The sequence below is a fragment of the Bufo bufo genome, chromosome 3, assembly GCF_905171765.1.
Source record: "Bufo bufo chromosome 3, aBufBuf1.1, whole genome shotgun sequence".
NCBI lineage: Eukaryota > Metazoa > Chordata > Amphibia > Anura > Bufonidae > Bufo > Bufo bufo.
The window spans coordinates 554,911,636-554,923,530 of record NC_053391.1 but is presented as its reverse complement, the minus strand read 5'-3'; positions in this window follow the sequence as shown (position 1 = coordinate 554,923,530).

Genomic DNA, 11,895 nt, shown 5'->3' with positions numbered 1-11,895 from the left:
TAATCAATGGCGCCATTCCTCAAAAGCTAATTTGATGGCCAACAACTCCCTATTTCCCACATCGTAATTTCTTTCTGCAGAGGATAGTTTCCTTGAGAAAAAGGCACACGGTCGCCATTTGGCAGGAGAGGGACCCTGAGATAAGACCGCACCCACACCCACCTCAGAAGCATCCACCTCAACAATAAAAGGTAGAGAGACATCAAGTTGTACCAAAATGGGAGCGGAAGCAAAACTCTCTTTAATACTAGAAAAGGCTTTAAGCGCATCTACCGACCACGAGGAAAAATCCACCCCTTTTTTAGTCATATCAGTGAGTGGCTTAACAACAGAGGAATAATTCAAAATTAACTTTCTGTAATAATTGGCAAAACCCAAAAACCGCATCAGCGCCTTCTGATTCTCAGGAAGCTCCCAATCAAGCACAGCGCGGACCTTCTCAGGGTCCATCCGAAAACCAGAAGCGGAGAGAAGAAAACCAAGAAATTCAATCTCCGGAACCGCAAAAACACATTTTTCAAGTTTAGCGTACAATTTATTCTCCCGCAGAATCAGCAAGACCTGACATATGTGGTCTCGATGAGTCTTGGAATCAGGAGAAAAAATCAAAATGTCATCTAGATACACCAGTACAAATTTCCCCATTATATGATAAAAAATGCTGTTCACAAAATGTTGGAAGACGGCCGGAGCATTCATCAAACCAAAGTGCATAACCAAATTCTCGAAATGACCCTCAGGGGTATTGAAGGCCGTCTTCCATTCGTCCCCTTCCCTGACCCTGATTAGGTTGTATGCCCCTCTTAAATCCAACTTAGAAAAAACTTTAGCCCCAACAATCTGGTTAAACAAGTCCGGGATCAGAGGAAATGGATATGGGTCACGAATCGTGATACGATTCAGCTCCCTGAAATCCCAGACAAGGTCTTAAAGAAGCATCTTTTTTCTTAACAAAAAAAAAAAAACTGTGGCAACAGGTGACTTCGAGGGTCGGATGTGTCCCTTTCTCAGGCTCTCAGAGATATAAGTATGCATAGCGACCCTTTCAGGTTGGGAGAGATTGTATAGTCGTGATTTTGGCAGCTTGGCGCCTGGGATGAGATTAATAGGGCAGTCGTACTCCCGGTGAGGGGGCAACTCCTGGACACCACTCTCGGAAAACACACCCGAAAATTCTGAAAGAAAAGATGGCACAGTCTTGGTAGAAACCTCTGAAAGAGATGCCGTGAAGCAATTCTCTCTGCAAAACTCACTCCAACCAATCAATGGTGGGGTTATGTTTAGGGAGCCAGGGTAGCGCCAACACTAGAGGAGTATGTAGTCCGCTTAAGACGAAACATGACATATCCTCAACATGAGCGTCACCCACAGTCAAACGGATATTGTGAACTATGCCCTTTAACGATCTTTGAGAAAGTGGAGCTGAATCAATAGCAAAAACAGGTATATCCTTTTCCAAAGTGCATACCTGGAAACCATGCGTTGTTGCAAATTGATTATCAATGAGATTGACAGATGCTCTACTATCTACAAAAATCTCACAAACAATGTTCTTGCTCTCTAGCGCCACCCTGGCAGGTAGGAGAAAACAGGAACTACAAGCAAACGGCAAACCTTCAATTTCCGCATCAACCTTGCCAATAGTGGCAAATGGAAAGGTTTTAGAGGGGTTTTTTTTGTTTTGTTTTTATTACCCTCAGAAAACTTCATGAATCTCCTAAAGGGGCAAACATTAGCTAAATGATTTATACCCCCACAACAGAAACAAACCCTCCTCTGAGGGCTGAATCCTCTACTATCAGAGGCAAGCAAACCCAGCTCATGGCCTTCTCCTCAGAGGGGATTGAGACAGACTGAGACTCCTGCGCACTGAATGAGACAGCCCCACTGTCCTTGGACTGAATTTGACAGGAAAGAGTAGTCTCCTCTCTCTCTCTAAGACGCCTGTCAATACGAACAGCTAGAGACATGGCTGACTCTAATGACGCTGGTCTCTCATGAAAAGCGAATGCATCTTTCAATCTTTCTGAAAGACAATGGCAAAATTGACTTCAGAGTGCAGCATCATTCCAACCAGTATCAGCTGCCTATCTCCGAAATTCAGAACAATATATCTCTGCAGAGTGTTTACCCTGGCATAAAAAACGCAGTTTAGATTCAGCCAGAGCAATACCATCCGGGTCATCATTTATCTGCCCCAGGGCTACAAAAAATTCATCCACCGATCGGAGTGGCCGTGCCCCCACTGGCAGTGAAAAGGCCCAAGACTGAGCGTTATCCCTGAGCAGCGAGATGATGATCCCCACCCTCTGCTCCTCATCAACAGAGGAATGGGGAAGTAGGCGAAAATGGAGTTTGCAAGCCTCTCTAAAGCAAACAAAATTCTCACTACCCCTGGAGAACGTATCCGGAAGCGAGATCTTAGGCTCGGAACAAACTCCATGAATGCCAGCAGAACCGGTCACCTGAAACTGAGACAAAGTTTTACGGAGATCTGCTACCTCCAGCGAAAGACCTTGCATGCGGTCAATCAAGGCTGAAACCGGATCCATGCTTAAGACGGTTATGGCGGTTTATAATGTCACGGGTGAAGTTTGCAGATAGCTGGAACTTATGAATAAACGAGTGACTGGCTTGATCCCAAACTAAGGAGCTTATAGGTGAGCCCTATAAAACCCAAAGAGCTCTCCCTGACTGCTATGCACATGCAAGGGTCTCGATGGTAGACGATTGCATGCCCACGTACCTAAGTCTGTGTGACACCTGAAAACCCTATAATAGTTAGGGGACACGACCACCGGCTCCCTGCACTTAATACGGACGAAGTCAGGGTGACCTAGAATCAAGCCAGCAAGGAAACACAATAAAGTAAAGGACTTATCTGAGCAAACAGCAGAAGCAGCCTCCAGCAGTGAACACTTCATCCAGGAAGTAGTATAAACCGCAAAGTGAGGCAGTATGGAAGGGAATATAAATGAAGATGATTAGTCTAAATAAGTGACACCTGGCAGAAGGAAAGGAGATGAGAAAGTGAAACCAAAACAAAGAACATCATACAAGAGGTAGAGAAGAACATCTGCCAGACCTTCTCACAGAACTGGCGGTGACAACTTGATGGCTTTGCAGACAGCAGGAGCAACCCAAAGCGTCCACGATGCCCGGAAAGCATTCCGTGCCGCGATTCCAATGATGACCCCCGCAAAAGACATCGAAATCTACCTGGCGATGTAAGAGAAAGTGGCCATCAGGAAAAAGCTACCCAGTGACCAGTAGGCTGAGGTCGTCACTCCATTCCTGGCATCCGATTCCCAGCGGGTGTATTTCGACATGCCGGACGATCAAGCGGCCGACTATCAAAAAGTAAAGGGTGAGATTTTGGCAAGATTGGGGGTGAATGGGTTGGTCTAGGCCCAGCGGGTATATCAGTTGGGGTTTAAGCCGACTGAGTGTCACGGCTGTATGTGAGCAACAATAGTAATTCACAGTACAGAGCAACTGACTGGACCCAGAACTAGGGAGGATAAAGGGTGACCCCTGTCCGACCCTCAACGCTTTCCCTATTCTGCTAAAGCACATGCCCGGATCCAAATGGCGGAACGAGGCATGCCCACGTGCCTAAGACTAATGACCACTGTAACCCCTACAATAGTGGAAGGGGCACGGCCACCAGTGCCCTACTCAGTATATGGAGGGAACCGTGGCCACCTCAGATCCAGTCAGAAAACAAACAGGAATACAACAATGTCTGCAGACTTAGCTGAAGGTGTTATAGCCGCAGAGAAGATGGATCCAAGGACAGGCTGGCAATATCCGGAGTGCTAGCTGCAGCAGAACACAGGTCCAGTGAACTGATAGCTACAAGTGAAGAAACTAAAGCAAGAGCTACAACTGAAGTGAGAACTATAATCCACATCCTATCATAGGAGGAGGGGTGATATAAGGAGAGGGAAATCAAACACATGAAGAACAGCTGTGGTGAAAGAAACCAAAAGTAAACAGAGTAGTGAGAACTCCTCCCAGCTCTAGTAGTGACATCATCACAGGGGTGGAGAAACAGAGCTGTGAGAACGTCCCAAAGCTCTGGTAGTGACACTGAGCCTGCGAGGAGCCAGTATTATGACTTACTCCACCTCTTGCAAAAGTGGCTACAGCCTGATGTGCTGAGTCCCCCGACTATGCTAGATAGACTATTAGCCAATATGTTCTGGAGGGCTTTGCCATACCATCTACAGCACTGGATCGGTCAGGTGTCTCCTGGCAATTACCTTGAGATGGTGGACCTGGTGGAACGCTATGAAGCTACCAGGAATCTAAAGTAGGGTTCTGTTGGGAGGGGTCGGCAAACCCAGGAGATTTGAGCCGATAAAACCCGCCCGGTATGTACCCTGGCGGTGTCAGGAGCGTGGCCATGTAAGGGCTGACTGTCCCTATCGGGTTGAGCCCATGGACACTAACTATGGCTACCGTCAGTCGCTATATGCCAGGAGGCTGTGTTCAACAAGTACCCCACAGTCTCTAGATCACTTGTGGCAGGTGGAAGTGGGAGACACTCTGGCGGAGGCTCTGATGGACTCAGGGAGTCTGGTGACCCTAGTAAGGGCTACCCTGGTCCACTGAGTATACTGGCCAGAAAGTTGGGGTGATGTGCATCCACAGAGTTTTAAAAGACTACCCCACCGCGCTGGTGTCTCTTACCACGGTGGCCAGTAGATGGACCCACGAGGTGGCTGTCGCCACAAATCCACATTATGAACTCATAATAGGGAGAGACTTCCCAGCACTGTGGCCTGCTATGAGAGTGACTGGTACCCATGAGACAGGGGTAACCCTAGCAGAGTGGCCCAGCTCAGGGGGGAGACCAGAACCCTGGGAACCTGAGATCGAAGGGCCAACGGTAGGAGTGACCGCCACTTCGGTGGAAAGTGTGATGGTGGGAGACATGGAGGACTTGCCACTGGGTCCTGAATTGGCAGACCTCAATGTCTCCAGGGATAATTTTGGTACCGCCCAATGTTGGGACCCAACCCTATCCCGCGCCTGTGGTTCATCAAGATATGTGTAGATGTTAATAGTAGATGTTAAACCACAACAACCTGGGGCAGAGTCAGTGTTTCCCCGTTTTGTGGTTCATCAAGATATGTTGGATCAGGTAAACCAACTACGGGGTGAGCCTATTGAACATCTTGGTGGTCTCCAAGGCTTATCGCAAGCTTGTGTTAGATCTAGCCCACCAACACATTCTTGGTGGTCACCTGGGGCTGCAGAAAACTCAGGATCATATTCTACAGCGGTTTTACTGGCCCAGGATATTCAAAGAAGTGGAAGAGTTTTGTAAGTCTTGCCCGACCTGCCAGATAACTAGCCCCCAGCCACATTTCCGTAGTCTCCTAGTACCTCTCCCGATTATCGAAGTACCGTTTGACCGAATAGCTATGGACCTCATAGGCCCAGTACCAAATCTGCCAGAGGGCATCAACACATATGACATCAGTCATTCTAGACTACGCCACTTGATACCCGGAGGCGGTGCCACTGCGACATATCTCGGCCAAACTCATAACTAAGGAGTTAATGGATTTGTTTTCCCGATTAGGACTACCCAAAGAGGTTCTGACCGACCAAGGGACCCCTTTTAAGTTGCTGCACATAAAACAACTACGGACGTCCGTTTACCATCCGCAAACGGACGGTCTGGTAGAACGGTTTAACCAAACATTAACAAATATGTTGAAAAAAGTAGTGTCTTAAGATGGGAAGGACTGGGACCTCTTTCTCCTTCTGCCCTATCTCATGTTTGGAGTGCGAAAGGTACCCCAGGCCTCTACTGGGTTCTCGCCCTTCAAACTGCTATATGCAGACACCCCCGCGGTCTCTTGGACGTGGCCAAAGAGGCGTGGGAACAACAACCCACTCCATATAAAAGTGCCATTGAGTACGTTACCCAGATGCAAGATTGGATAGAGACAGTGTTGCCTCTTATTAGCGAGCATAAGAAGGCAGCTCAGTGAGACCAGAGTCCCAGGTTATCGGGTTTTGGTTCTGGTGCCGACCGTTGACAGTATGTTCCTGGCTAGGTGGCAGGGGCCCTACAAGGTACTCGAGAAAATTGGAGATGTAAACTACAAGGTACACCAGCCAGGGCGACGAAAGCCAGAGCAGGTTCACCATGTGAATTTACTCAAACCGTGGAAAGATAGGGAAACCTGTACAGAAGACAGCCCGCGGCTGGGTTTTCTAGGAGAAGAGGTACCGGCCCCTCTGTCTGATGCAAGAAAGGCGGCTGCCACAGTAAGAATTGCTGACAGCCTCTCCTCTAAACAGACTCAGGAGGCCAGGGAGTTCGTTAGTCGGAACACGGATGTGTTCTCGGACGTCCCTGGATGCACTTCCATAATCCAGCATGACACTATCATTGAGCCTCAGGCAAAAGTCTGATTAAAACCATACCGGGTACCCAAGGCTCGGCGACAAGCCATGTCAGAGGAGGTGCAGCAAATGTTGCAGCTAGATGTCATTGAGGAGTCAAAAAGTGGCCTCTATACTTTGTCTGCTAATCCTGTCTACCAGAGCGAGTCCCCACAGATATTACAACCGGATCCAGATGGTTGTATTATCAGTAACGGAAGCGTTTTTGCTGGACCCTGCTGGTGTGAAAGTAGCCTAATACAGTACACTACATAACTAGTATTACAATAACTAAATTGTTGTATATCAAATGTACGTTCATTTTGCTGTAGAAGAAACTGCATAAAGTGACAACAAGTACACATGCGATGTCTGCATTTCAAATTGCCCTTGTGTTGCAACTAGGTAGATTTTCATCATTTAAAAAAAAAAAAAAAAACATACTGGGAATAATTTTTTGTGCAAGAGAGGTGGTCTTTTAGAGAGGTTTCACCGTATATGTGCAGTAGTGGGATGAATACCCTTGATGGCCACTTTACCACCAGCAAAGTCAAATGTTTAGGAGCAACATTTGGAGAGAAGTGTAATGGACATTGCCCAATGCCCCAAGCTTTAGGCTTCATGCACACGACCGTAAAATGCAGATACCATCTGCGTTGCTCCTGCACTTTTTGCAGACCCATTGACTTCAATTGATCCATGATCTCCATTTTGTGGGCAAGTATATGACATTTTCCATCTATTTTCGGAAACAAACTTACAAATGCAAAAAGCACACGGATCATCCATGTTCCGTACAATGATAGAATATGTGGACTGCATTCCCCAAAAAATGTGTATGGCACACGGGCCACATCCGTATTTTGCAGATCCGCAATTTGTGGACTGCAAAACAAATAAGGTCGTGTGCATGAGGCCTTAGGAAGTGAATGCAATAAATGCCTTAGTTGTGTTTTTTTTTTATTTAGTAAGTTTAGCCATTGAAAAGTCACGCTTACTGTTGGGTTGCTGCAGAAACGTACACAGAAAATTAATTTACGAGCTCACCATTCATAGTATGAGTATCAAGCATAATTATTCGTAGTATATTTTTTCACATGTGCTGTTTTGTCAGTATAAATAATTTCTCCGATGTGCAGCACTAATTTTAGCGGTTGTGACTACCTGACAACACTTAATTTAAGATGCTGTCATATCCCTCTGTCCTGCCATTCATTTCTTACCTTTTCAGTAACGTATTGACTTCTCTGCAGTAGCCAATCATAAGAGACTTCTTGCTTGAAGAATTCCACTGTCCATGTTACTTTTATAGTTTGGGGTGGATTTCAGTTTTGGACATATGCCTGGAACACCCTTGGCACAGAAGAGTGCCAACAGCCAGGCCAAAATTTATGGTTGGAAACCAGCGCAACCTGATCTTGGTTCATACTTCCCCCCCAGAATCTGAAACACAGTCTGACCCAGCAGTCTTACAAGACTCAGTTTTCTCACTGGAATAGATTTTCAATAACCTGCTTCACTCACAATGTAATAAGGTCATCTTATGAGACTTACAGTATGAGAAAATAAGGATTCTTCATTTTGCTAAATTTGAATATTTTTATGAGATTCAATGATGTCTCATCATATCCAGAATCTGATATTTTGTATTTCCTGACACGATTTATTACTTTCTTACAATGCATATTATTTGCTGCTTTGCGCTACAATGTTATTTGTTTCTAGAAAGTTTTACATATTACCCACAATTCTGAGTTTATGGTTTGAAGTCATTTAATTACTGTGTGTTGATCTACATCAGGGGCAAAACTATCATTCATAGGGCCCCATAGCAAAATAAGATGGAGCCCCCACCACCTAAAGTAAGAAAATTAAAACAGCCGCAGCAGTAGCAATAATTAAAGGAATGTTTAGTAGCAGAAAATCCACATTAAAGACAAAAGCCATCATATTGTTATTCTCCACAAAGAGGTACAACGTTCTTGCACCTGATAGGGCCTCCTCAACCTCTGGGACCCACAGTAAGTGCTATAGCTGCTAGGACTATAGTTAAAGGGATTGTCTAGGCTTTTTCTATTGATGACTTAGATCGGCGGGGTCTGACATCCGGCACCCCCGCCGATCAGCTGTTTGAGGAGATGGTGCATGCAGTGCGCACGTGCCGTCTCCCTTCTCTCTGACACTGATGTCCCATAGACATACAGCAGTGAGCAGGAAGAGAGAAGGGAGACAGCACCTGCGCACTGCATGCACCATCTCCTCAAACAGCTGATCGGCGGGGGTGCCGGTTGTCAGACCCCCACCGATCTGATATTGATGACATATCCTGAGAATAAGTTATCAATTAAAAAAGGGCAACTCCTTTAAGCCCATGATCTACATGACAGTGACTTATTTTCATATCTGCCTTAGAAAAGGGAAAATAACCTATTGTTTAAATCAACTTTTTAGGCTTTTTTTTTAACCTTTCTCCGTGTCCCCATCAATAACACATGCATGCCATGCTTGGCCAAGCTAAGAATGCATATGCATTAATTTTTCACACCAATAGTCTTTTTAATTTCCATGTTAACCATCTACTGTATATTAAAATGTACCTGTATATTTGCAAAGCCTTTGATATGTCATAGTGACATATCAAAAGTTTTGATCGGTGGGGGTCTGACTGCTGAGCTCACCACCACCACCCCCTCCACCAATTGCTAGAACAAGGAGAAGGAAGCCCTTGTACAGAGGGCTGTCTCTCCTCGCTGCTGAAGACGGACTGGAGACAAGTGCATAGACTTTCTATATTGAGTCCATCTTCAGCAGCAAGTAGAGGACTCCTGCGAGGGCTTCTTTCTTCTCCTAGCAATCGGTGGAGAGCTCAGCACTTGGGCCCTAAGTGATCAAAGCCTTTTATAAGTCACTATAACTTTTGCTACAATTCAGGTACACTTTAAATAAGTCACTTTTCCGTCGATATTGCTGTTGCAAAACAAATCTCTAAATTGCTATTCACAGCTCAGAAATACATCCCAGGCACAATCATTCTCCGACGATAAAAAAAAAAAATATATATACAATCTGATAATAAAACCAGGAAGAAAAAAATTCTATGTTTCAGTATCAGGTGATACATTTACTTTTGTGGAGACTTAACATGGGGAACCTAGACAATTCTCTAACAAACTTTCTAAAGTATATCAGGACCTTTTCCCTGAATGATCTGATAGAAATTCTGAATTCATTGTTCTTCAAGATTCATATGGAAACACAGGCTCTCTTAGGCTATGGCTACATGATGATCTTGACTGTGTGATATCTTTCATCATAATGAAAGTGAAGGTGGTCTTATTGTGACCTGCAAGCCGCTGCAACATATTTGGATTTCTGGTGACTTGTGGGTTGATACATAACCACAATCACTTTCATTACATTGCGATATTGCACCCTGATACTGTGATCTTTGACCATGTAGCCCTAGTCTTGAAGAGGGAGCAATTCCAATAATAGGGAATTCCTGTTTATGCACAATAGTAAAATTCCAGTAAAAATCCAGTTATAGTAAAATTCCAATCCGGTAATTCTGATAATATGGTATTTAAAACAAACTGCCCGATGTCATATTATCATGAAAATCTCCTTCTAGTGTGCCACTGACTCCTCTGCAGGATCGGTGGCGGTAACTGCACATCCCTTACCAATGCAACACTCTCTGGCCAAATTGACTAACGTGTCTTCCTCTAGAAGCTGTCTAAAAAGTGGCATAATTGTGGTGCAACTAGGGTTTCTAAATTTTTTTCATGACTAGTCCAAAAGAGGGACATGGCTTAGCGGGAAGGGATGGAACTTCAGGGCAAATGGAGAGTAAAATTATGTAGGCCAACCAATAGTTGTTATAGAGTCAGAAAAAACTGTCTATGCCTTCAGATTTATCATCCACCCTGAGCCCCTGTGATAAATCTGGTGCAGGTCTAGACAGGCGGTCTAAGCTTACACCATCTACAGGATTAGTAAATTTGGGTCTCTACATATCTATATGTGTAGGCTCCACACAAAGAGACATCAACACCAATATCATATCATGCCAGTATAGTAAAAACAGGTCCTGACATTTTGTCAGATTTTAGCAGAAAAACAAATGACTAGAAAATGCAGCAATGTCAGCTACCCCTACAGAAGTGATGGTGGCGGTTAGGAGCACAAAGCAGGAATTGACCATTTAATAAATCATCACACAAAAGCAGAACGTAATGGATCGTGAACCTGCATTTCAGTAATAGGATTTTGGTTTTAGGAAAGCCGATTGTCAAGAAAAGCTCACAAAGGCTCCTGAGGAACATCTCATCTAACTTCTGACTTGTCTTTTAGAAATGACAGAACAGTGAACTTGACAGTCTTCAATAATCCGATTGTACGGAGCTTCCTCTCCTGTTTGCAATTTGCTTTGTTCATTTCTGTTAAATGGCTTAAGTTCCAGAGAGCTAAAAAAAATGCAGCGTGTTAAGAGATGGAAATATATTCCTGGGCACAGTCAGTTTGTGCACGAGGATACACCCATCTCTTGACTGATGGCTTTTTGCATTGTCTTTCACAGCATATTGGAAATGTCTTTTGGATAATTACAAAATTTGACTATAAAGGCGTTAGAGCTAGGAGAAGGATGAAGATTCAATCACATAAATGTCCTGGTATTTCACTTTGTGGCACTGGCTGCCTGGATAGGTTTTACATCATTGTATTACGGAGAAGACTTCTTTACCACCCATGATGTCTTCAACATAGCAGTACAGTAAAGGGTCAGTGCACCTTGTGATCAGACCTCATGTATGTGAGTGCACTCTGATGACCTAAGAGTGGGAAAACATTTCCTTTTAAACATGAGATGGCCCTGTGACAGCTGCTCCGAACCTGGCTAGGTCATGTTAACTGCATGACCTTCAGTTAAAATTCAGTTATGGTATGCATTTCTGGGGTTCCTGTGGGATAAGCTATGCTCAATTTCCTTACAGAGGTGTAAGTAATGAACATGCCTGAGATAGAGTACAAGGTGCATAGCATATCAATGTCTTCTTTGTACAGGTCCTTTGAGAGGGCATTCTTACAGTGTGTGGGGGGAACTAGCAAGGTATGATTACTGCACGGGCACGCCATTATCATGGCTGCACAAAGAGGACACCAAAGTGTGGGGGCACTATTACTATGCACAGAGAACTAGGTGGAGGCACAAAGGAGACTAAGGCCTCATGCACACGACCGTTGCTCGGCCATTCCATGCATTGGAGACTTGAATGGGTCAGTGATCTGTCCGCACCGCAAAAAAATAGAACAACTTTTATTTGTTTGTGGTGCGGAGGCACAGTGAGAGAAAGCCCAAGGAATCACTCTGTAGTGCTTCCATGGGGCTCCATTGCCCGTTCTGCACCTCACCTTCCAGATTGTGGACAAATTCAGGTGAATGGGTCCGCATCTGTGATGCACTGGCCAAGTGTGCATAATCATAGTCAT